The sequence below is a fragment of the Geotrypetes seraphini genome, chromosome 7, assembly GCF_902459505.1.
Source record: "Geotrypetes seraphini chromosome 7, aGeoSer1.1, whole genome shotgun sequence".
Lineage (NCBI taxonomy): Eukaryota > Metazoa > Chordata > Amphibia > Gymnophiona > Dermophiidae > Geotrypetes > Geotrypetes seraphini.
In genome coordinates, this window is record NC_047090.1 from 76547294 (window position 1) to 76574694 (window position 27401).

Consider the following 27401-nt stretch of genomic DNA (forward strand, 5'->3'; position numbering starts at 1 on the left):
GTGTTGCTTGCTTGTCTTACTTTCCGTCGATGGGGGGGGGGAGGGGAGAGGGCCCCACATTGCCGATCGATGCTGGAGGGGCCCATCGCCGTTTGGAAAAAACAATGTTGATGCCCTCCTTCATCGTTCCCCCCTGACAATATCAGACCCTAGGCACGTGCCTACTAGACCTATTGGTTAATCCTGCCCTGACGGGATATCTCAGGATTAGGGAGTTTCTAGCAGAAGGAATGATATGATGGGTATCGCTATCTGGCGGTGAGTTGAGTTGAAAGCAGCTTCAAAAAAGTGAGCTTTTAGCTTGGATTTCAATACTGCTAGAGAAGGAGCATGACGTATTGACTCATAATCTGACCCAGGCATATGGCGCAGCAAGAAAGAAGGGACGGAGTCTGGAGTTGGTAGTGGAAGAGAAGGGCACAGATAAGAGAGACTGACCCCATGAATGGTGTTCACGGAGGGGGGGGGGAGGTGGAGCAGCATAGGGGGAGACAAGTGAGGAAAAATACTGAGGGGCTAAGGAACATTTTATTTCAGGTGATGCCTCTTCCATCTCCTCCTGGTTTGTCCTACATCTGAGGCAGCCTGAACATTGACAATGCCTGAATAGCATACTGGGTCAAAAGAGACCTGAAATTCACTCAGGAGCAACAAGGCTCTGCCTGAAACAGCAGAGAATCTAAGCAGGAGCCTGAGATAATGAGAGAGAGATTAATTTGCCCAAAGTCACAAGGTGCGTCAGTGGTAAAAGTAGGATGCCATGATTTCAGTCCCTAGCTTAAATCCTCGGGCCTACTTCTTTATTTGATCCCATTTGTGATCTGTCCTGGTTCAACTCTGATTAGCTGAATTCTGCTTTCTAATTTAATCTGAACCAGTTATTAAAATCCAACATACAAAATAACAACAAAACATTTGACTGCTACACTTCAATATAGTCAGCTCCATGGGATACAATCACTATCTTCAAGTCTTTTCTGGGACATGTATGACCTTAGGAACATTGTAGTAACCTCTGTTGCTCTGTTTATTTTCTGGGTTTTTTTTATTTTGCCTGATTTATGCTATTTGATAGCTTACAAGTTTTCTCTCCTCACTTTTTTCTGTCCCATTCTCAATTGATTTCATGCATCTTTCTGCATGTGGATTCTTTTCAGTCTCTAATAATTTTTATACTTTCCAACCCTATGTTTCAAAAAGAATTATACACAAGAGATAGAGAATATCCATCTGTCTGGATATGAAGTAATTCTTTGCAAATGTAAAAGGAATGAGACAAAATTTGGCAGTGAAAAGAAAGACTGACTTCAAAAATAGGCCAGATTGAATTGGAAGTTCCAAAGAAATAAGTTCTCTACAAAAAGGACTCTGTGCATAGTTATGGGAGAAGCAATTCCACATATAAACCTAAATACAGTGAAACATATCAGTTAGGGCAGTGTATCACAAACTGTGTGCCTCCTGAGATTTCAGGTGTGCCGCGAGATGCTGTGGGGGAGGAGAGGTGCTGGTGGTGGCTGACTGCCTACAGGACATGCCTCGTGCGATGAGAGGCACATCCTGAAGGCAGTCAGCCAGTGCCAGCGCTTCTCCTTCTCTCCGTGCATCTTCACTGCTGGCATCCCCCACTGGCGGCTCAGGGCCCATCTGGAGGGCCTTCACACATGCATGGTCGTCGAAGTGATTATGTCACACATGCCCGTGACATCGTGTCAACGTCTGAGCAGTTCTGGATGCCTCGAGCTGCGGCCACTACATTTAGTGTGCCGCGGCTCGACAAAGTTTGCGGGACACTGAGTCAGGGAATTGCTTCTTTCAACGCCCTATCTCTTGTTTTCTACTGTCTCCATCACACCCCAGTTCCCCTTCACAATATACCCAGAATAGCTCCACCTACCTCATTCCCAACTACAATCTCCCAGCCCTCACAACCATTCCACAGCTATCTCCCCTATACTCCCTCCTACCCAATCCTTACAACTACCCCCACATACTCTATTACACTTAACTATCCCCATGTACCCGACCATCACAAAACCTCCCCCAAACTACACCTCAACTGCCTCATCCACCAAAACTACCTCTGCAATTAACTTCCACAGCTATTTGAACCCCCATAACATTTCCTACTTACTTTACCTCCCCAAATGACCCCTCCTGCCCCACCCTCACAACCATCAAATGATGTGAACGAATGGATACCAAATACATCATAATGGAATCCTGTTACTTAGAGCTTTGCAGAGCAACACTACTACCATGTTTGGCTGCGGAGAAGTGGCCATTTATCTTTAGCGTACACATTCCTCCACATGTGGCTTACATTAGTTTTTCCATATCCATCACATACTCAGATGTGTCTTATGTGGGCCCTGGCTGAATATCAGCTGGAACCCACATAAACTCTGCTGGCCACTGCTTCCAGAATTAGCCCTGAATGTTCAGTGATGGTGCCTGCATATGGCCCAGTACTGAATATCCAGGACTCATTAAACCAGTGACAGCCAGTGTTAAAAAAAACCTATTGACCACTGCCAGGTAATATTGGTCAGAAAATGTCTCTTCACTGGGTTTTCTCATGGCAGATTTCATCTTGTTCTCTTAAAGTTCAAAAGGCAGCTTGAGGGCAGCTGGAGCGCTGGTGGGTGAAAGAAATCACTCGCAGTCTGCTCCAACTGCCTTTTCCTGTAGTAAAGTCGGGCTGCACCAATCAGGAGCTACTTTGACACGCAGCTCCTGATTGGTGTAGCCCGACTTTACCACAGGAAGAGGCAGTCGGAGAAAACTCCGAGTGAGTGAGTCCGTGAACCGCGAACTGCGAATTCGCAGGCGAACACTGAATATCTAAAGACATGTTTACAGTATTTGTAAGGGCATTTCAGAGCAGATCGTTTAACTCAGCAGATGTCAGAATATGTTGACTAATTAAAGCCTGTCGTTATAAAAGATTCCTGGACAGAACTCTTGCTTTCCAGGCTGGTAAATTGAATGATTGGCTGGGTAATATCATCATGCATTCCTCATCCTATTTTAGTTTCAGAAAATCAGTAAAAATGAAATTGTTTAATCGATTTGTAACCTGATTCATTGTTTTACTTCTTTTATCTGTATGTAGCTATCTGATGATTTTACATTGTGCTTTTTCTCTGATTGTCCAGTTCTTATTGTAAACCGCCTCGAACTATTATGGCTTTGGCGGTATATAAGAATAAAATTATTAGTATTATTACTAGAAGACGGCATGTTTAAAGGAAGCAGGTTTTTAATATGTATTGATGAATGTATGGAGTTTGTTTTATTTTATGTATGTAATAATTTGTTACCCACTTAGTAGATAAGCGGGATAGAAAATTTTAAAATAAATAAATAAGCTTTTTAGATTGCTGTGTAACTTTTAAGACTTAAGACTCTCTTGCTACCCTTCCCTCTGGCATAGCAATAGGTTCTAATGATTCACTGCCATTTCCAATCCTTTTAAAGACCCTGATTTGCCTTAGCATACCTGAAGTGGGTCAGCATAATAACAAGGGTTGTCTAGACAAAAAAGAACTAATACAAGCCATGACCTGAAAAAAAGGGCAATCATTCAGAACCCATAGCTAAGCAAGGATAAGCCTTAATCAATAACTCAAACTTGTTGTCGATCAGCTAAATTAGTGTTGAGGTTTAAAAGGTTCCAGTTGTCAAATCAAGCAGAGTCTTCACAAGAAAGACATTATGTTCCTCCCAACAGTCATTCTTTACTATAACCAATATAAGAACCAAGTAATTGTTATACTGCATTTGATCCCAAAAGAATGCACGGGTTTATGTTGTATTTTCTCTGTGAATGAAGTATTTATAAAATTTGCCAGGTGGACAGCACAAGAAATTAAAGCCCTCCATTTGTCCAGACAAGAAGCTCAGGAAGAGCAACAATAGGTGTAAGCTTTTTCACATTATTCTCCTAATGTGCTTCAAACCTGCTCTGGAGGGCCACTTCTAAATATGAGAGGTTGTAATTCAGCTTCTATGTCTGTGCAGTCTTTGGCTTCTCTTCAGAAACTGCCAACAGTGCTGCCCTTTGGAGCCAATATACGAGGGGGGCTGCTGAGAAGTTTTCAGCCCAACCAACAAAACTGGGGCAGTCTCCATCGAGGGCTATGCACTCAGCCCGGTCATTTTCCACTTTTTTCATTGCGTCGGAAAAATACGGAACGAAAAACGCAGAAAATTGCTGGACTAAGGGCCTCTTCTATCAAACTGCGCTAGCATTTGTGGCACGGTGAGCCGCGCTGAATGGCCCGCGCTGCTTCCGACGCTCATAGAGAGAACACTGCCAGAGACGGAGTCCGCCGCAGGGATTCGAGCAGCTAGTTCCAAGCATGCGGCGCAGCAAGGTAGAAGGAACAAAGTCTGGAGTCGGTGGAGGAAGAGAATTGCACAGGCAGGAGGAACTTACCAGTTGAGCGGAGTTCGCAGGGGAGATAAGTGACGAGAGGTAGTGAGGGCTGCTGAGTGACTGCATTGCAGCACCTTATGACCCTGGGCAAGTCACTTAGCTCTGTGTATAAATATTTGTAACACTGCTTTGGTTGAACTACAGAAAGGCGGCATATCAAAATAGTCTGGCGGGATAAGAGAGCTGACAAACCCTCATAAAAAAAACTTTCCTATGGGGAATAAGGAAAAGATATACCTCACTAAGATGTTGTAACGTTTTTTGGTGAAAACTTGCAATTGCAAATGTTTTTGCTTCTCAGTTTTCCCTTGATTTTGCATTAATGACCTGGTTTGCATGTTAATGTAGTACACTCTCCCATGCGGTGTCATCTGCCATTTGGTTGCCCAATTTCCCAGTCTCATGAGGCCATCTTGCAATTTTTCACAATCCTCTTGAAATTTAACAACTTTGAATAACTTTTAGAGACATAATCAAAAAAACTAAAATGTCCAAAAAACTACCTATGTCGGCACTTGGATGGGACGTCCAAGTGCCGATACACAAAACCATTTTACTGGACGTCTAGTAAGACATTTCATTCGCTGTGTGTCCAGTATTCAAGGGGGCATGTTGAGGCATGTTATAGGTGTACTTTGGGAGGGCTAGACTTGGATATCTTGTGGGGATAATCAAACTTTTTGCAAAATGTTCTGGACAGAACTTAGACTTTTGGGCTAAACCTCTTTTGGAAGCACCTAAGTGCCAAAAGGATAACCAAACTGACCAAATGTCCAGTGGAAGGATTAAGTAATGACCCCCCCCCAACACTCCTCCAGTGGTAACTGACCCCCTCCTCCCCCCCCCACAAAATCTGAATGAGAGCGTACAGCAGCACTTAGTATGGGAAATCATAGTAACATAACATAGTAGATGACGGCAGATAAAGACCCGAATGGTCCATCCAGTTTGCCCAACCTGATTCAATTTAAATATTTTAAATTTTTTCTTCTTAGCCATTTTTGGGCAAGAATCCAAAGTGGGTTAGCCATAGGGACCATGGCCTAATTAACTTATTGTTCACACAGTAGTAGGAACTAGAACACTTGGGAATGGGGAGAAAGATGGGATTTATTTCAGCCTTTTCCCCTTCAGTGCTCTCTGCCTGAAAATTTACTGTTTTTAAAGAGAGATGCAAAATGCTGAAATTTCTATGTATTTGGCATGTTTTTTTTCCTCAAAGTCCTGCTATGTAGAATCACCTCACAGTTGGTAAATCGTCTGTTTAGGGCTCCTTTTACTTAGCGTTTTTAGCGCACGCATTTTAGCATGCGCTAAACCCGCACTGTGTGGCTAGAACTAACGCCAGCTCAATGCTGGTGTTAGCATCTAGCACATGTGGCAATTTAGCGCGCGCTATTTTGTGCGTTAATGCTCTAATGTGGCTTAGTAAAAGGAGCCCTTAGTGACAAATTGTGACAGTGACTCTTTTTTTTTCAGAGGCATAGGTCAAAATCACCAGCACACTGCATATCAGTCAAGGATGGTCTTTCGATAGTAATACTTTTTGCTTACTACTGAGCTGCATTTGAGTCCATGGCTTAGAGTTGAAAATGCTGTGTCAGTTCATTGAATCACCTCAATTCTCTCACTAATTGAACAGGACAGATGGTCAAAGGCATCTTTCCCATAATGGAAAACTAATGCAAACCGAGAACATCTCTCTGACAAAGGACTGTTGTGAGTGTTGTGTAAAAGAGCTTGAGCAAGAAAATGCAGCATATATAAATATTTAGGTGAAAAGAATACTACAGAAGAATGACAATGATGATGAAAAATGATTTTATAATGGGAAACAGCACTATGCCTGACATTCATATCATAAATAACTCACTATAATGCCCTATTTTATTATTTTAATCAATAGTTCCAGATTTCTAATAAATTATTTTGAAATATTAATTTTGTGAATGTGATGTGCTCAGTACACCTTCATCATGGCCATATCTGAAGATAATTGGACCACGATTATAAAGGGAACCATCATGGCACACACATGTTCTCTAAATGACCAACCCGCCTTCTAGCTAATTGTTGTTAATACAGTCTTAAAGATATTTTAACAGCATGGAATAAGAAAGATTATTAATCATCTTGCTATCCCAGTAATTCCAATGTACAGCGCTGCGTGCACCTGTTAGCCCTACAGAAATAATAAATTGTTGTTGCTGTTCTTGTATCTCATATAACTTTGGGATTGGCTTCATAAGAATTTTGTAAGAACAAAAGCTTTTCCATGCCCATGAGGTATATAAGAATCAGTATGCATGCTGAGACTGAACATTCACTCTTTTTTCCTTTCCTCACATCGTGTGGCATGGTCCCATTTGTCTCTTCCCCTCAGTCTACTATTGTCAAATTGTTTTCTCCTGGTCACTCATGGAAGCTTCTTCCTAGTCCCTTCCTTCTGGAGTCATGGCAGCCTTTAGGAACTGGGAGCTCACTTCCCCACCTGTCACCCACTTGTTGCCTGCCCACAAACTAAAAAAAAAAAATACTGTGTGGCCCTAACCCTGTGCATGCCACTGCCTGTCACTCATCTGCTGTCCCTCCCACTACTGCCGCCTGAAAACAAATCTAACCCATGCCACAGGGCCCTAATTCTGTACATGCTGCAGCCAACTTCCCTCCTCCCCTCTCTACGAAACAGGAAGTTACATCATGAGGGGAGGAAGGCAAGCTGGCAGCAGCACACAGAGTATTAGAGCCCCACAGCATGGGTTAAATTGGTTTACAGGCTGTGTTAATGGTGGGAGAGAGGGCAGGAAGTGAGTCACAGCAGGTAGGGAAGGGAAGAAAGCTTCTCACCTCACCAGGCAGTTGGGGGCCCCTTGTAGCTGTGGGACCCAGGGCAACTGCCCTATTTTCTCCCCTCTTTAACGCTGGCCCTGTCAATCTCCAAATGTAATTGTTTTTGAGAAGGGGCAACCAATCCTGAAACAGCTCTAATATTCTTTATCACTGCAATCAGCAAATACTTGGCTCAAAATAAAAAATGTTTTCAGATCCTCTAGATATTTTTTAGAGATGTTCAATAGGAGTAATGTCTCCAGCTGGGTTAACTTTGCATATAAAATAATGCAATACAAGCAGAATATCAAAAATATATATAAACACCTAAAGATATTCAAATATAAATAATGTTAATATAATAATATCGATAGTAATTTCACTGACTTTTTTTTATGACCAAGGATGTGTTTTCTATGACAACTTAGCATTTGTCATAGTAGTTTCCCAGATTGACCCCCAGGAAACACTGAGGTCTTTTTCTCCGTATTATGAACCTGCCTTAGTGAGTCTCTGATAACGTTATTTATATTTAAATATCTTTAGGTGTTTTTATATATATTAACTTTGCACATACCATGACAAAAATGAACCCTATGCCATGGTATGCTGGAGATAATTCTAGTCTCTTAGGCTCACTGCTCATGCTTACTTGCAATGTGCTAAAGAGACTTTCCATCTATAAGTTGTTATATTTACAGACAACCCTATTAAAACGTGTTTGGAAATAATTTTTAATCAGGTCACCATTGACCAATACAGTTGAGATACTTTCTACATTGTTCTGATTCACAGTTTGGTACTTGAAGATCACCCCTTTCTCCACTCATAGTATAAAATAGTAATTTGCTACTAACACTTCTATTAATAGTGCTGTTCTTGTGCTTTTCTTCTTTATCACAATGCCTAGTTTTCTTGCTTTAAGTTTTTATCTTTGGAAATGAAAATATCCCAGGTATTCTGCACAATTCTATTTGGGTCTTGATCCAGTAATGGCATGGTTACATAGTTTCCTTTGGAAGAGACGTTTAACAATGTTCTGCCAGTTAACATTGATTGAAAGATGCTACAAATTGAGTGGATTTAACAAAGTTAAAAGCTAGTGATTAACAGCTCTAGGGATCAGTTATTGTGGAATGAAATTGTCCCCAATGACACCCCCTGCCCCTTCATAACTTATTCATGAAGTCCGGCTGGAAAGACGCCTACCTGCTCTGGCTGACAGGCCCACCCTCTTACAAAATGGTAGGCCTTCCCCTTCCCAGTGCATCCTGGGAGGGGCCTAAGGCTCTGATTGGCCCAGGCACTTAAGGCCCCTTCTAGAAAGGGCCTTAAGCTGCGGGGTAGTAGTGTCGGGGGATTGTGTGACATGGCAGGGGAGAGAGGGCATCCTTTCTGCTGCCAGGGGTAGGTGTCTGGAGGTTACGCAAGCATGGCAGGACAGAGTGTGCATCCCTCCTGTCGATCTTTGATTTGGTTTGGTGGGTTTTGGTTTTTTTTGTTTAATATATGGGTATATTCTGCGCATGTGCTGATCACTACCACCAGTGACTCATCTCAAGCAAATTTAGCGAACCTACATGATCATCTGTCAGCTTCATTTGCATGCAGGGTCTTTTGAGAATGACTCACCTTTTTGAAATCATTACAATAGCGACCTCGGTAGCAGCCCATCAGATTTTATCATAAAGTTTTGAGAATCTTCCTCTTAGTCCAGTATGGTCCTAGCCCACGTGGGTTCTATTACCAACTGCTGGAATGCCTCTTCTTGTAGAGAATCCAGGGCCTCCCTACTTCTAGAAGACCCCACAATAGGGATACCCCAATCAACATATTAAATTCACCTATTAGTGGTACTTCCCCTTTTATAACTATCTTGTGAATGTCTCCAATTAAATCTCTGTCCAGTTTTTCTGTCTATGAAAGAGGCCTGTATATCACACCAATGTAAACACAATTTCTATTGCCGCTTTCCAGATTGACCCTCTAGCTGGCCATTTAGGGGCAATATTAGGCAGCACTTTCTAGTTAAATGCCATTGAATATTGACAGTTAGCCCCAACCAAGCAACTTAAATGGCCAGGAGCCTCTCCTGGTCATTTAAGTGGCTCTGAATATCAGGCCCATACATCTTAAATACAGCATAGCACAGTAAGCCAGAACTTCAGAATAAAAATGTTAGGAAAGGCAATTAGAACAGCAGCAGAGAAAAGAAACTGTCTGGAAATATGCATATCAGCAAATAAATATTGTTAATCTATATTTCTTAACCTGCAAGAGAGAGGAGCTATCGTGCACAATCAAAATGTGAATATCGTATCACAGTGTGGTGTGAAAAGATAAGAAGAATAAATCATGTACACATCAAAAAAAATTTCCCAGATTTACAAACTTCTTATCGTCTGATAACGAAACTGTCAGACTAGGAGAGGCCTAGGATACATGAAGGTTAATTTGCAAAGCAATATAGAAGAATAGCATACAGCAAAAATGATTTCCTATGATTCCTTAACATACGAAAGTTGTCCCATCTCTTTTATTATTTTTGTCTCCCTGCTCTATACTTTTTCTAATTCTGTTGTATCTTTTTTGAAATGTGGTAACCAGAACTGCACACAGCATTCAAGATGTGGTCACAGCACGGAGCAATATATGGGCATTATAATGATGACCCCCTGAGAACATTCCTTTCCTAATCATTCCAAACATTCTATTTGCTTTCTTTGCCTTTACTGCACACTGAGCAGAAGGTTTTTGTCCTGTCACTGATGACATCTAGATCCTTTTCTTGGGTGGTGACTCCTAATGTGGGGCCTTGGATCATGTAGCTTTCATTTGGGTTCCTCTTTCCCACATGCGTCACTTTGCATTTGCTCACATTAAATGTCATCTGCCATTTGGTTGCCCAATTTCCCAGTCTCATGAGGCCATCTTGCAATTTTTCACAATCCTCTTGAAATTTAACAACTTTGAATAACTTTTAGAGACATAATCAAAAAAACTAAAATGTCCAAAAAACTACCTATGTCGGCACTTGGATGGGACGTCCAAGTGCCGATACACAAAACCATTTTACTGGACGTCTAGTAAGACATTTCATTCGCTGTGTGTCCAGTATTCAAGGGGGCATGTTGAGGCATGTTATAGGTGTACTTTGGGAGGGCTAGACTTGGATATCTTGTGGGGATAATCAAACTTTTTGCAAAATGTTCTGGACAGAACTTAGACTTTTGGGCTAAACCTCTTTTGGAAGCACCTAAGTGCCAAAAGGATAACCAAACTGACCAAATGTCCAGTGGAAGGATTAAGTAATGACCCCCCCCCCCCCAACACTCCTCCAGTGGTAACTGACCCCCTCCTCCCCCCCCCCCAAAATCTGAATGAGAGCGTACAGCAGCACTTAGTATGGGAAATCATAGTAACATAACATAGTAGATGACGGCAGATAAAGACCCGAATGGTCCATCCAGTTTGCCCAACCTGATTCAATTTAAATATTTTAAATTTTTTCTTCTTAGCCATTTTTGGGCAAGAATCCAAAGCTCTACCTGGTACTGTGCTTGGGTTCCAACTGCCAAAATCTTCGTCAAAACCTACTCCAGCCCATCTACACCCTCCCAGCCATTGAAGCCCTCTACAGCCCATCTTCCCCCAAATGGCCATATACAGCACAGACCGTGCAAGTCTGCCCAGTACTGGCCTTAGTTCAATATTTAATATTATTTTCTGATTCTAGATCCTCTGTGTTCATCCCACGCTTCTTTGAACTCAGTCACCGTTTTCCTCTCTACCACCTCTCTCGGGAGCGCATTCCAGGCATCCACCACCCTCTCCGTAAAGTAGAATTTCCTATGCCTTTGAATCTACCACCCCTCAACCTCAAATTATATCCTCTGGTTTTACCATTTTCCTTTCTCTAGAAAAGATTTTGTTCTACGTTAATACATTCAAGTATTTGAACGTTTGAATCATATCTCCCCTGTCCCTCCTTTCCTTTAGGATATACATATTCAGGGCTTCCAGTCTCTCCTCATACATCTTCTGGCGCAAACCTCCTATCATTTTCATCACCCTCCTCTGGACTGCTTCAAGTCTTCTTATGTCCTTCGCCAGATATGGTCTCCAAAATTGAACACAATACTCCAAGTGGGGCTTCACCAATTCTAATAGAGCATCACACAGGTGTCTTACGTAGCCAGGTGGGTGGGCTAGTAAACCATAGAGGAGGAGGAGGAGGAGCCAGACCCATAAAACTCTAACCACAACATCCATGGTGTTAAGTATAGCCTACCAAAACCCTACTACACTGCCAGATAGGTTCCCCATTCAGCCATAAGGGCTATTGGGGGGTAGAAGACAGGTTGGTCTAGTAGGTTTTGGGGGAGCTTTGGAGGGCTCACCATAAATTATAAGGGGTATATAGTGAGATTTATATCTGGCACCCTTTATGTGAAGCTCATAGCAGTCCCCTCTAAAGTGCCCACTGCTCCGTTGGTATGTCTATGTGGCCAGTCCATTAGAGTAGTGGCTTCTCCCATGTCTAAATGATGCCAATTTGGATGGGGTTTTTTTTTGTTAAAAATGGCAAATAAAGTTAGACATCTTGGCGGTCTAGACATTTTAGTGGCCAAGATGTCCAAGTAGGTGATTTATGGGGGAAAAAAATTTGGACATCCCATTTGAAAATGGACATTTCTGTGCTTCTAACTTTGGACATTTAGTGGGAAACATCCAAGTCAGACTTGGATGTTTGATTATCCCCACAAGATATCCAAGTGTCATTAGCAAATTTACCCCCTCCTTTACAAAGCCGCGCTAGCGTTTTTAGCACTGGCTGCGGCGGTAACAGCTCGGGTGCTCATAGGAATTCTATGAGCATCAGAGCTGTTACCAGGGCTGCTGGCACTAAAAACGCTAGCATAGCTTTATAAAGGAAGGGGTTAATGACCTCTCTACTAATTCCCATCTCTAAATCATTTCTCTCTCTCTCTCTTTCTTTCTCTCGTATATGTATGTGTTAAAATTATATATATCTATATATAAGTTAAAAAAATATATGTGTTAAAATAAATTATTGTGGCAGGGGAAAGGAGCTATACCCTAATACTCACAGGTTGTCACCCATAGACAGCCCTGCCACAGTTAATAAAGCCAGCAGGAAAGAACCTAGAACAAGGCAGGATGTTTCAGGGGATAAGAACAGTCCTGAATCAGGTGTTTATTTGCCCTTAAACAAGTACTGTACACTGCTAACCAAAATCCCAAGACAGTTTTCACACCCACTGCTGCTAGCCCAGCACAGAGAGGGAGTGGGGTGAACAGCACAGAACAAGCAATGAGGAAGGTAATTAAACAATCACATGAGCAGCCAATGAGAATCCATGCTTCCACAGGTGCTGGCATTAAACAGCCAGTCAGTGGCGTACCTAGAGTATGTGTATATACAACTCAGATATATTGAAAACCAATGTATGTCTAAACAACACTTCCAATAGGAGACTGGTGTGGTCATGAGATGTTATAGTAAATTTACTGCAGAAGCAATGAGAAAACAATATCAGTTCTTTATTGCTCAAAAAGAAGGAAAACGCCTCAGAAAGGGCCCTTCCACCTCCACAATGATGGATCTAAAGGTGGTTAAGCGGTAACCTCATAGGCAAAACCTTCTTGCAAAAGTGAGCAATTAAATCAAAAACTGTGCTTCACATAAATGCTGAATTAAAGATAGAGGCAAAAAAACCACTTATCTTAGAGCTGATCGGCACACCGACGGAGGCCAGCGTTTCACCGACAGGCTACATCAGGGTGTGACCCGACCGATCAGTCTCAGCCAAGCACATACAGTCTGAATTACCAAGGCTTGCTTCTGACTATCTCTAAAAAAAACTTGAGAGTTCCTCTTTCTCCCTCATGGATTCTCAGAACCCTGAGGGAGAAAGAGGAACTCTCAAGTTTTTTCTTGAGATAGGCAGAAGCAAGCCTTGGTAATTCAGACTGTATGTGCTTGGCTGAGACTGATCGGTCGGGTCACACCCTGATGTAGCCTGTCGGTGAAACGCTGGCCTCCGTCGGTGTGCCGATCAGCTCTAAGATAAGTGGTTTTTTTGCCTCTATCTTTAATTCAGCATTTATGTGAAGCACAGTTTTTGATTTAATTGCTCACTTTTGCAAGAAGGTTTTGCCTATGAGGTTACCGCTTAACCACCTTTAGATCCATCATTGTGGAGGTGGAAGGGCCCTTTCTGAGGCGTTTTCCTTCTTTTTGAGCAATAAAGAACTGATATTGTTTTCTCATTGCTTCTGCAGTAAATTTACTATAACATCTCATGACCACACCAGTCTCCTATTGGAAGTGTTGTTTAGAGGTACCTAGGGTATGTGGCACCCGGGGCCCATCATTTTTTGACACCCCCCATGTAAAAAAATATTTTTGTAATAACCATGAAACGGAATAAATGGTCATAATAGAAACAGGCAGTGAAAATTTTCTTTTATTGAACCTCATATATGTAACCATTATTCCAAACATACCATAACATAAATTACGTCTGAATTGTCATGACATCAGAAGTACATATGGAGTAGTTGCAGGTGATCCTTGGGATAGTTCTGATTGTGTTAGTTCAGTTTTATGTATTTTTTGAATAGAAGGGTTTTTATTTCTTTTTTGAAGGTTTTGTAGTCTGTGGTCGAGGTCAATAGGTTGCAGAATTGGGGGTCAAGTGTTGCAGCTCGAATGACTAGGAGGTTGTCGAACTGTTTTTTTCTTTTGACGTTTTTGGTTGGAGGGTGTGTGAATGGTGCGTGAGTTCTCCTATGTCTGGTAGAGGTGGATTGAATTATTTAGCTGAAGAAATTAGTTACCCCCCCCCCCATTCCACACACATTAATTATCTTCCATTTTTGTTCCCATTATAAAAAAACACTGATAAGTTCCCAGAAAAAAAATACATTAAAATAAGAAGTGAAAACAAAGGCCCCTACAGATGAGAACATAATATAAGAATAGCCTAACTGGGTCATACCAATGGTCCATCATGCCAGTAGCCCATTCTCATGGTAACCAATCCAGGTCACTAGTACCTGGTCAAAACCCAAAGAGTAGCAACATTCCATGCTACCGATCCAGGGCAAGCAGATGCTTCCCCCATGTCTTAATAACAAACTATGGACTTTTCCTCCAGGAATTTGTCCAAACCTTTCTTAAAACCAGCTACGCTATCTGCTTTTACCATAACTTCTGGCCACTTCATTTTTAAGCTGAGATCTTTCCTTCCAAACAGAGACCTTGCTAGATGTCAAATACAGCACAAGGTAACTTCACACGGACTTAGCTGTGCAGGAAATGTGAATCTCCTCATACACCCACCATATAGTGCAAAAATGTGCAAAGGTCTGGTTTTTTTTTTCCGATCACTACATAGCCTAATGCCACACAAGCAGCACTGTTACAAACATATTCTGAAGGTCAATGCTAAGGTTAACAAAGTTTCCTTCCTTCAACCACAAGGAGATACTGACAAACCACTGGAAGAGATCCCAAAACAACTACCCAGGCACAACATCCAAAGACCCACTCAGTGTGTGAACCAGTTGAGTGGAGTGTACTAACTGGGGAGTGGAAATGGGCCTGGAGTTTGCTCAGCAGAATTTCCCAGACCACCTCTTTCTCTCAACACATTGACACGCTGCCACCACCACCACCATTAGGAACACCTCATCGGGTAGCCAAGCAATGTTTATAAACTTTATAAAACACATTATTATATTTTCTTATAAAACACATATTTTAACTGAACACTGACATCCTCAGCCTTGCCATTCACAAAAATAGGAAGAAAAGTTCCCATTTCCCCCAGCCTATACAATATTTTTCTTCTGCAGACCCTTCAAAAACCTGACCAAATCCTCGTTTCACTTGCATTATAAAGTACTGAGGATGCCATCTCTTCCCAATTCCAGGTCCTAAAGTCTAAGACAGTAGCACAAACTAGTGCTGCCCGATTTAGGAAAAAAATTTTTGATTCGATTCAGCCTATTGAATTGGTTTTTCAATTCGATTAGATTTTCCTGCCCAATTGGGTGTTTTATTCAAACATCCTGGTGGGTTTATTTTATAGCTTTTTCACCCCCCCCTTTGGCTTCTCCTAACCACACTGGCGCTGTGGTGTAAACCAGTGGTTCCCAACCCTGTCCTGGAGGACCACCAGGCCAATCAGGTTTTCAGGATAGCCCTAATGAATATGCATGGAGCAGATTTGCATGCCTCTCACTTCCATTATATGCAAATCTCTCTCATGCATATTCATTAGGGCTAGCCTGAAACCCAATTGGCCTGGTGGTCCTCCAGGACAAGGTTGGGAACCAGTGGTGGAAACAAAATAAAGAAACAAAAAGGACTTTTCCTCTCTCTGTTAAATCCTAGCTCACGTTTGCGGTTTAACACCAGCTCTGGCAGGATACACTTTTCAAATCTGACATACTGTAATCGCAAAACAGAAAATAAAATTATTTTTTCTACCTTTTGTTGTCTGGTCAATATTCATATCTTGTTGGTCCCAGGCTCTGGTTGTCTTGCTTGCCATGGTCTCCTTCTTTCTTCTTTCTCCGTGATAACCATCAATCTGCCATCTCTGTCCTCCACTTCCGTTTACCTTCCGTTCCCCGGAGGTCTAGCATCTTTCCTTTTCTTTCATCTCCATCCACAGATTCACCTTTTTTCAACTACACTTTCATCCAAGATCTCTCCCTCCTTCCCCACCTCAGTGAGCGATTGAGTTGGGGCAGCCCTGACAGTAGTGACAGCCAGAGAAGCAGCCTTTTACTGCTGTCAGCGGTTTTTTTTTTTAAATGGGACAGATATTTTGCATGTATTACACACGCAAAATATCTGGCCAATTTTTTTTTAATGAAAAAAGCCCCCCCCCCACACACAAACTCTGTCTCCACCCCCCCCCCCCCCCCCGAAGAAAAAGGCAGGAGGGATGCCGGCTCCCTCCTGCCATCGGCGCTTCCTTCACAGCGGGCCTAGTCCTGGAAAAAACAAACCACTACCTGATGCGTGGGCGATCCATGGCAGGCCGACTGATCCTCAATGCATCCTCATGCAAATGGAGAGCGATCCTGACACATGCGCAGACCATCTTCTTTGCCTGTAGACAGTCTGCACATGCTCTCTGGGCAAGGAAGAGCTAGAAAGCTGGAAACTTTAGTTTTAAAACACAGATGCTGATATGCTGCAGGTTTTTTTTTTTAACGTATACTTTTGCTCACCTGCAGAATTTGTAGCCAGGAATAGGTGCAAGATTTAGTAAATTGAAATTGACCTAAACAGGTTCTCTGTGTTGCATCTGTGACCGCGGCAGCTGGTGGTGCATAACCAGAAACTGTTTCGTGGTTTAGCGAGTTGAGCCAGTCCCCAGCCCGGCACGGCTTTTTTGGTATTGCTCCATCTGGAAGCAGCGCTTAAACCGGAAATCAGCACCTCGGGGTTTCAGAGAGATTTGCTGCCCAGACTGTAAAGCATCTACCAGGGCGTTTCTGAGAGCAGAGCACGGTATAAATCACTGGGACAAGAATAGCAAGCCGACATAGGCTTTCCAAAAGCAGAGGGCAAATAAAGAGCGGCCAGGGGCTCCGAAAAGCAACTGGGCTTGGAGGAGAACTGGCTCTTACCTAGCAAACCAGAGTTCTGCTCTAACAAAAAGGCGCTTGACGGCAGTTAGGCGAAAAGTTCTTCTGTAGTGAAAGGAAAGGTCAGGGTTAAACATATGCTAATGAGACCAGGGTAATGAAACACAAGAAAAAGGAAGGTTTACTTTTTCATGAGCCTGTGGTTTTACCCCGTGGGTTTAAAATGGGGCTGCACTGTGGCATGTTCTGAAACTTAACAGAACACGCCGTAGTGCAGCCCTGCTTTAAACTCACGGGTTAAAACTACAAGAGCAGGGCATCAAGAGCAGGAGAGTCGGGGCAGAGAGCAGAGTTTTTGCACAAGTGACTGGTCCTCAGCAGTCGCTTGTTTTTGGATCGTCCAGCCCAGTAGGTGTGCCTGCATTTGTTTAGTGAATCGAGGGAGGAGCCCAAGGCGCCCGAGCCAATCAGGGCCTTAGGCCCCTCCCTGTACTACTTGAAAGGGTCCAATGAAGAGCGACTAAAATGATTAAGGGGCTGGAGGAGTTGCCATACAGTGAGAGATTGGAGAAACTGGGCCTCTTCTCCCTTGAAAAGAGGAGACAGAGGAAACATGATCGAAACATTCAAAATACTGAAGGGAATATACTTAGTAGATAAAGACAGACTGTTCACACTTTCCAAAATAGGGAGAACGAGAGGGCACTCTCTAAAGTTGAAAGGGGATAGATTCCGTACAAACGTAAGGAAGTTCTTCTTTACACAGAGAGTGGTGGAGAGCTGGAATGCTCTTCCTGAGTCTGTTGTAGGGGAAAACACCCTTCAGGGTTTCAAGATTAAGCTGGACAAGTTCCTGCTAAACTGGGACGTACACAGGTGAGGCTGGACTCATTTTAGAACACTGGTCTTTGACCTGGGGGCCGCCACGTGAGCGGACTGCTGGGCATGATGGCCACTGGTCTGACCCAACAGCGGCAATTCTTATGTTCTTATGTTATCACATGATGCACTGAGGTGGGACCTAAAGCCCGCATTCGCGTGGAGGAGCCCTACAGAACAAGAGGGACTGGGCACCCCTCCTGCTCCCAACTGAAAGATAAGGGGAGGGGGGTTGGCCTAGGCCGGGCCGGGCCCTGCTGATGGTGGTGGTGATATATTTTAGGACTACTGATGCAGTCAAACGATGTGCTGGATGGTTTTCTGTATGTGTTTTACCATTGGTTGCTATTAAAGTGTGGAAGGATTTTTTCGAGGGTTGAATATATCATTTGGTGGAACTTAGTATGCCTTATTGCTAAGTTTGAAAGGGCTTTTGCCGAAAAGAGGGGTAGTTTGCACAAATACCGTAAGATATGGAATCCTCTCCTAAAATATAGTGACATATCAAATTTATTTTGTTGAATTTCATTACTAATGTATGTCCATGTTGTTAGTTTTGCATTGATAACTGTTATTAATTATTGATATACTATCTTCATCTGTGTGTTGATTAACTCCATTAATGGTTTTATTTCTCTATTTAATGTAACTATTATTGTACGGGACAATGTTGGTTCCTTTATAAGGTAATCTGCTATGATCTGTTTGTTATTCATAATTTCATAATAAAACTTATTGAACTAAAAAAAAAAAAAGTGTGGTTGGTTTGAAGACCAGGAGCACTCTGTTTCTGCTTTTGGAGTTGATAAAACCTTCTGTAAAATATGAGAATCTAACATCTTAACATAAACTTTTTTAAATGTTGTAATCCGTGAATTAGTGAAAACAGTTTTACTTACTGTCTTGGAAATGTTCCACAACCCAAGTTCAAACGGTCCAGCCGATGTTTCACACACCACTGCTTTGTGAATTTTCAAAGAACCTCTTTGCTTCTTTGCTCTGATGATTGAAAGACACCCGAGCACTGAAAGAGCACACTGTGTGTTATTAGTATGTTTATTAAAAGCTTTCTATACTGACATACAGAGCTGGGCAGTATACAATCTTAATGTCAAGGAAGAAAAGTGAAAGGAACTACAATTATATAAAAGGTCAGATTACATTCATACAGAGGGTTAGAAAGCAATCAGACATTAAAGTCCTCAACTATCTGAAATATATCATTCCAAATAATACAGTGCCAGAGAGAAAAATTGAACTATCAGATATGGGAGTTGAATGCTTGTTCAGAGAACCAGGTTTATATGACTGCTTTAAATTTCTAAAAGGAGGGAATATTGTGAATATATAGTGGTCTGAGGCTTTTCCTTCAAAAAAAATACACTGCTTTTATTAAAAATACAACTGCTTTTATTAAAGGAAGAAAGTATAAATCCAAAGAATATCAAAGTATACAATATTAACAAAAACAATCATATTAAGTTAAGCCATACTATATATATCCTTCAAAGTTTTTAAGTTTAATATATCCTATCCCTCTATCACTCTCCCCTTACCTTTCCTACGAACCTCCTAAACCTCAAACAAAAGTACACGATGAAATTGATGCCTCCAATGCCAAAGGCTTGGAGATTCTGTCTGTAATCATTATTGCATAATACACTTACATTATAACATAGTAGATGACAGCAGATAAAGACCCGAATGGTCCATCTAGTCTGCCCAACCTGATTCAATCTAAAAATTTGTTGGGTTGTTGGTTTGTTTTTTTTCGTTCAACTTCTTAGCTATTTCTGGGCAAGAATCCAAAGCTCTGCCAAGTACTGTTCTTAGGTTCCAACTACTGAACTCTCCATCAAAGCTCACTCCAGTCCATCTACACCAGTGGTCTCAAACTCAAACCCTTTGCAGGGCCACATTTTGGATTTGTAGGTACTTGGAGGGCTTCAGAAAAAATAGTTAATGTCTTATTAAAGAAATGACAATTTTGCATGAGGTAAAAACTCTTTATAGTTTATAAATCTTTCTTTTCGGCTAAGTCTTAATAATAATATTGTCATTTATAGCTAAAGACATATTATCAAGAAACTTTTATTTTACTTTTGTGATTATGATAAACATACCAAGGGCCTCAAACTAGTACCTGGCGGGCCGCATGTGGCCCCCGGGCCGCGAGTTTGAGACCACTGATCTACACCCTCCCAGCCATTGAAGTCCTCCCCAGCCCATCCTCCACGACACTTATATAACATGATTTTTTTTTCTTTCTGGAGTACAGTGGTGCCTCGCATAACGGACGCCTCGCACAGCGAACGCTGCGCACAACGAACTTTATGTCTTGATCCGTACAACGAACTTCGTTTCACACAACGAAGTCGCCCGAGCTGCATCCTTCCGCGCAGGCACTGCGCTTAACTGCCCTCTCTCCGCCTGGTTCCCTCTTGCCCCCCCGACTCCCCGACACGATCGGGGCAAGAGGGAGCTCAAGCCCTCTTGCCCCCCCCCCCCGACTCCCCGACACGATCGGGGCAAGAGGGAGCTCAAGCCCTCTTGCCCCCCCCGACTCCCCGACACGATCGGGGCAAAAGGGAGCTCAAGCCCTCTTGCCCCCCCGACTCCCCGACACGATCGGGGCAAAAGGGAGCCCAAGCCCTCTTGCCCCGCCGATTCCCCAACTCCCCGACAATATCGGGCCAGGAGGGAGCCCAAGTCCTCCTGGCCACGGCGACCCCCTAACCCCACCCTGCACTACATTACGGGCAGGAGGGATCCCAGGCCCTCCTGCCCTCGACGCAAACCCCCCCTCCCCCCAACGACCGCCCCCCCCCAAGAACCTCCGACCGCCCCCCCAGCCGACCCGCGACCCCCCTGGCCGACCCCCACGACACCCCCAACCCCCTTCCCCGTACCTTTCTGTAGTTGGCCGGACAGACGGGAGCCAAACCCGCCTGTCCGGCAGGCAGCCATCGACGGAATGAGGCCGGATTGGCCCATCCGTCCCAAAGCTCCGCCTACTGGTGGGGCCTAAGGCGCCTGGGCCAATCAGAATAGGCCCGGGAGCCTTAGGTCCCTCCTGGGGGCGGGGCCTGAGGCACATGGGCCGGCTGGGGGGGCGGTCGGAGGTTCTTGGGGGGGGCGGTCGTTGGGGGGAGGGGGGGTTTGCGTCGAGGGCAGGAGGGCCTGGGATCCCTCCTGCCCGTAATGTAGTGCAGGGTGGGGTTAGGGGGTCGCCGTGGCCAGGAGGACTTGGGCTCCCTCCTGGCCCGATATTGTCGGGGAGTTGGGGAATCGGCGGGGCAAGAGGGCTTGGGCTCCCTTTTGCCCCGATCGTGTCGGGGAGTCGGGGGGGCAAGAGGGCTTGAGCTCCCTTTTGCCCCGATCGTGTCGGGGAGTCGGGGGGGCAAGAGGGCTTGAGCTCCCTCTTGCCCCGATCGTGTCGGGGAGTCGGGGGGGCAAGAGGGCTTGAGCTCCCTCTTGCCCCGATCGTGTCGGGGAGTCGGGGGGGGGGCAAGAGGGCTTGAGCTCCCTCTTGCCCCGATCGTGTCGGGGAGTCGGGGGGGGCAAGAGGGCTTGAGCTCCCTCTTGCCCCGATCGTGTCGGGGAGTCGGGGGGGGCAAGAGGGCTTGAGCTCCCTCTTGCCCCGATCGTGTCGGGGAGTCGGGGGGGCCAGAGGGCTTGAGCTCCCTCTTGCCCCGATCGTGTCGGGGGTGCCAGGGACCACACGGAGTCACCCACCGTACCACCCGATTCGGGTAAGCGCAGGTATCGGTGGGTGGCTTATTTGCGGGGGGGTGCCTTATTTTACATTTTTTTCTAAAAAGGGGGGGCTGTCTTATTTGATGGCCCTGCCTTATCATCGGGGAAACACGGTAGAAAAAAAAAAAGAAATGAACAGTTAAGTCCCAGTTTTTGCCGCTGAGACTCTGCCCTCTCACTGTAAAATTAGACTCTACTTAGTCTGTCTTTAAATTTAAAAAATGTGTGTTGTTTTAAAAAACAATTATGTTTTTAGATGTATCTAAATAAAAATAATAACCAAAAATTTATCTTTTTTTATGTCATCTTAGCATATTTTATGCTGCAGAACGAATTATTTTGTTTTACATGTATTCTTATGGGAAAACGCGTTTCACACAACGAACGTTTCACATAACAAACTAGAGGTCTGCACGGGAACGGGGATCGCGGGGATCCCGCGGGTTCCCCCCCTGGCCCACGGGACTCCCACGGGGACGCCCCCTGGCCCACGGGACTCCCACGGGGATGCCCCCCTGACCCACGGGACTCCCACGGGGACGCCCCCTTGCCCACGGGACTCCCACGGGGATGAAAACAACCTACCTAAATTCTGGCGATGCAAGCATGCAGATTACAAGTCTGGCGTCGTGTCGGGAAATAGCCATGTTGAGCAGTGAGCTCAGCACGTACACAGATGAAAGCCTTGCTTGCTGATTGGTCCGGCGGCCCCGCCCCACCGTGCCGCCGGACCAATCAGCAAGCAAGGCTTTCATCTGTGTACGTGCTGAGCTCACTGCTCAGCATGGCTATTTCCCGACGCGGGCATTAGGCTGTTTTTTTGTCATTTCGGGTGGGGGATGGCAGCGGCAGCAGCAGCCTGAAAAAGAAATCATCCTGGCCGGGTTCGGTGTCATGCTCCGGAGCTTCTACAGCCTTCCTATCTCCCTCTCCCTTCTACCTGCGGCTCTCTTCGGCAACTCAGCAGCAGCTTCTGACGTCGGGGCCTACCCTCTGCGAGTCCCGCTTGTTTCAACTTCCTTTTTCCACAAAGGTGGGACTCGTAGAGGGAAGGCCTCGATGTCGGCAGCTTGTCTTGATCACCGCTGCTGACGAGTTGCTTAAGAGAGCCGCGGAGCAGGGGGGTGTTGCCAGGTGCAGGTAGAAGGGAGAGGGCCAGATGCAGGACTCGTGGGTGAGGGAGGAGAAGAGAGAGGGGAGAGAAACAAAAGGAAATATTTCATACTGGGTTGGGCCGGAGTGGAGGGAGGGTGGAAAGATTCTGGCTACAGGGTGCATTAACAAAGGAAAAGGGGGGAAAGCTGAAAATGGAGATAGTGACACAAAGAAGAGAAAGGGTAAGCAGGACCTTCTGAATAAGGATAGAGATACAGAGGGGACATGAAGAGGAGGTGAAATAGAGACATAGAAGTAATGCTGAAAAAGTGTGTGTGGGGGGGGGGAGATAAAGACATTGAAAGGGCAAATGGTGAATATGGGGTAAAGACAAGGACAGAGACAAATGAAGATTCTGAAAAAGTGGTGAGATAGGGATATAGGTGAGATGGACACAAAGAAGGGTGATGCTGGAAAATAGGTGGAATGGTAATTCTGACAGACACAGAAGGGAAATGCTGGATCAAGGAGAGATGGGGCTCAGGCTGGATGGAATGAGGAGAAATGCCTTGTTGGCCCGGAACTTCCTCTCCTACGTCAGAATTGACGTCAGGGAGCGGAATGCTGGTCAGCGCGACGCTTCTGCAGGGAAGCTTGGGACAGCGGTGGCTTGGGGGCTATTCCCTGATGGTGGTGGCAGCAAACCGAGTGGCTTGGGGGAGGGCACGGAGAAAGAAAGAAAGGGGGCAGACAGAGAGACAGAAAGAAGGGGGAACAGGGAGACAGAAAGAAAAAGTTGGGGGAGAGAATGAGGTCTGGAGGAGAGGAAACATACAGGAGGCTGAAAGAAAGGAAGAAAGATTGGATGCACAGTCAGAAGAAGAAAGTGCAACCAGAGACTCATGAAATCACCAAACAGCAAAGATAGGAAAAATGATTTTATTTTCAATTTAGTGATCAAAATGTGTCTGTTTTGAGAATTTATATCTGCTGTCTATATTTTGCACTATGGCTCCCTTTTACTAAACCGCAATATTGTTTTTTAGCGCAGGGAACCTATGAGCATTGAGAGCAGCGCGAGGCATTCAGCGTAACTCCCTGTGCTAAAACCTACTATTGTGGTTTAGTAAAAAGGGAGGGGGTGTATTTGTCTATTTTTGTATTTTGTTACCGAGGTGACATTGCATAGAGTCATCTGCCTTGGGAAATGTATATGGCAGATATCTTTGTTTTGTGTTCAAAAGAAAAGGAAATGCATTTCTGGTTTTATTTCTACAGTGTTGAAGTACTTGTTGGCCCTTGCTGTGACTGGTGGGGATCCCCAAGCACCGCCAGCAGAGGACCTCCTCTAGAGATGGTCAGAACTCCCCTCCACCAAGCGCAGCAGTCGCTGGCAGCATCCATGAGCCACTGAGGTGCCAGCATCTGTGACTCAGGGACGCTACTGCTGCCTGCCAAGCTTGGCAAAAGGGACCCCAGGCCAACTGCAAAGGAAGTCCTCAGCTGACAGTTTGTGGGTTCTCATCAGCTGAGTATTTATATTTTATATTTACATTAGAGGTTCTGGTAGAAACCCATTTACAAAGTATGTATTCTTCCCAATTAATATTTCCAAATTAATAGTCTCTTTGCTTATTTGTAAATGGGTCTCTACCAGAGCCTTTAATTCAGTAGCATAATTAAATAAAATAACTATTTCTGAAGTTTATAGGGAAGGATGATGACGGAGGGGATTCCTCGCGGGGACGGGTGGGGACGGAGGGGATTCCTCGCGGGGACGGGTGGGGACGGAGGGGATTCCTCGCGGGGACGGGTGGGGACGGAGGGATTCCTCACGGGGACGGGTGGGGATGGGTGGGATTTTGGCGGGGACGGGTGGGATTTCTGTCCCCGCGCAACTCTCTATAACAAACTTGCTCCTGGAACGGATTAAGTTCGTTGTGTGAGGCACCACTGTATATTCTTTTTTTGATGTAAGCTAAGATTGTCTCTGCATATACTGTAGGGGACTTTTTCTGCTATAACTAAAAGCACTCCCTTTCTTATCTTTCTATTCTCTGCCCCCCCCCCCTCCATGCCAAGTATTAATCACTAAGATCCTTTTCTCCACAGAAAAGAATAAAATAAACTGTCAACACAAAAAAGTAAAAAACGATTTATATTTCTAAGCCTAATACTAATTTCCTCACTTAGGGGGGGAATTCATTAAGGTGCGCTAACCGATTTATTGCATGCTAAATGCTAAGACGCCCATATAAATATAATGGGCATCTTGGCATTAAGTACATAAGTACATAAGTAGTCGCCTCCGCCGGGGCAGACCAGAGGTCCATCCAGCCCAGCGGTCCGCTCACGCGGCGGCCCATCAGGCATATTGCCTGAGCAGCGGTCCCTGACTAATTTTATACCTACCTCTACACTTATCTCTAAACCTTCCACTGCTCTTATCTGTACCCCTCAATCCCTTTGTCCTCCAGGAACCTATCCAGGTCTTCCTTGAAACCCTGTACTGTGCTATTTCTTATCACGGCCTCCGGAAGGGTGTTCCATGTGTCCACCACCCTCTGTGTGAAAAAGAATTTCCTTGCGTTTGTTCTAAACCTGTCCCCCTTCAATTTCATCGAGTGACCCCTTGTTCTTGTGGTTTCTTTCAAATTGAAAAATCTGTCCTTGTCAACCTTTTCGATGCCCCTCAGGATCTTGAAGGTCTCTATCATATCTCCTCTGAGTCTCCGCTTTTCCAGGGAGAACAGCCCCAGCTTCTTCAGTCTGTCAGTGTATGTAAGGTTTTCCATACCCTTAATCAGTTTAGTTGCTCTTCTCTGGACTCCCTCAAGCATTGCCATGTCCTTTTTGAGGTACGGTGACCAGTACTGTACACAGTATTCCAGATGCGGGCGCACCATAGCCCGGTACAGTGGCAGGATGACTTCCTTCGTTCTGGTCGAGATACCCTTCTTAATGATACCTAACATTTGGTTTGCTTTCCTCGAGGCTGTGGCGCACTGTGCCGACGCCTTCAATGTCGTGTCTACCATCACTCCCAGGTCTCTTTCCAGCTTACTGACCCCTAGCATTGATCCCCCCATTTTGTAAGTGAACATCGGGTTCCTTCTCCCTTTATGCATGACCTTGCATTTCCCTACATTGAAGCTCATTTGCCACTTTTTCGCCCATTCTTCCAGTGTCGTAAGATCCCTTTGGAGATCCTCGCAATCTACCGTGGTTTCAACCTTGCTGAATAGTTTGGTGTCATCTGCGAATTTGATGACCTCACATTTTGTTCCCGCCTCCAGGTCGTCAATGAATATGTTAAACAGGAGCGGTCCCAGCACTGACCCTTGAGGAACCCCGCTTGTGACCCCTTGCCAGTCCGAGTAGTGGCCCTTTACACCAACCCTCTGCTTCCTGTCTGCCAGCCAGTTTTTGATCCATTGGTGGACCTCCCTGTGATTCCATAGCTTCCTGAGCAACCGCTCATGTGGTACCTTATCGAAGGCTTTCTGGAAGTCATTGAGGGGGAAATTCTAGAAACAGTGCTTAAATGTAGGCGCCGCTAGGCGTACTACCAGAGCCTAAATTAATTAACAAATGCCATTTAAAACAGCAAAAAAAATGCAAAATTAAGGTGCCTACCAGTGCTTAAATAATATGTGCCGGAATCATACCTGCATAGGCGCTTTAAGCCATCTAATGCCACTATGCGCATGGCTAATGCTGGAAGTGGTGATAGGGAACCTAAAACGCCCATAGAGGCGCGATTCATGACAAAGATAGGCACCGGAAATATAGGCCCAGAAACCCCTGTCCTAAATTTCTAGTGCCTATCTTTAACGGAGGCGTGATTCTCTATAGGGCACCATCACGTGATTGACACACGATCAGCAGCTTATAGATATGGGCACCCTATAGAGAATCCGGGCCTTTGTGCAAACAGATTATTAACTTGTGCTAAATCGATTAGTGTCTCTTGATGAATACCCCCCTTAATATGAAAATCAGCCAAAGAATGGCTGCATATTTAAGAGTCTTACCACAAAATTTACCCTTAAGCTGCTCCATGAAACAGAGGAGCTCTGCAACTAAATAAAGAATAAATAATTCTTAGTAATCATGGAGTTTTGTGGTCTCAAAATCTCATGTACATCGCCCTTGGTTAACTTGCATGCTGGTTTTAAAAAAGGAATCACTACTACTATTAATTATTTCTATTGCGCTACCAGACGTATGCAGCTCTATATCATTATTGACATAATTATTCAATGTAAAACACCATCTATTATATTTAACATTGTTTTTTACCACACTGTTCTTCTCCTTCCGGAGCTTCTTCTTAGGGGGGGGGGGGGTGGCGACGTGCTCAATTTCACCATCCGAGCTGTCCTCTAGTTGTTCCAAGCATTCCAGGTCAATCGGAGTCAGGTCGGGTGTGGAAATCAACCGGAATTGCTTATCTAACTCTGGATCTTCCATCTAAATTAATAGAGAAACCGCTTTTTGTGGTTGATTGTTCAATGTTATCCTATGGCTTTTCGTGTCGAGAAGTGAGTGGTAATACTAGCACTCACTTCTCTCTTTTAAATAACACAATGACTCATCGTTATTTCACACCTTATCTTTATTTCCAGAAGGAGGTACAGAAAAAGAAGACCACGTTTCCATGGATACAGAAAAAGAGGGTGTGTTTACAGAAGACGGAGGTTCAGAAGACACCGCAAAAACAAAAGACAATTTCTAAACTTCAAATACACAATGATGGACAATTGGG

The 27401-nt window shown here is 44.4% G+C and overlaps 1 protein-coding gene across 1 annotated transcript in view; it reads right to left on the minus strand.

Moving 5' to 3' along the window:
* The window catches only part of DPH6 (diphthamine biosynthesis 6), a 370732-nt gene extending 343626 nt beyond the window's left edge, over nt 1-27106 (minus strand). The window contains exons 1-2 of the mRNA XM_033952068.1: nt 26936-27106; nt 18682-18806 (exon numbers count right to left, since the gene is read on the minus strand). The gene's annotated coding sequence lies outside the window, so the exon portion shown is untranslated. The remainder of the gene's footprint in view (nt 1-18681; nt 18807-26935) is intronic.
* Between the last annotated feature and the right edge of the window lie 295 nt (nt 27107-27401).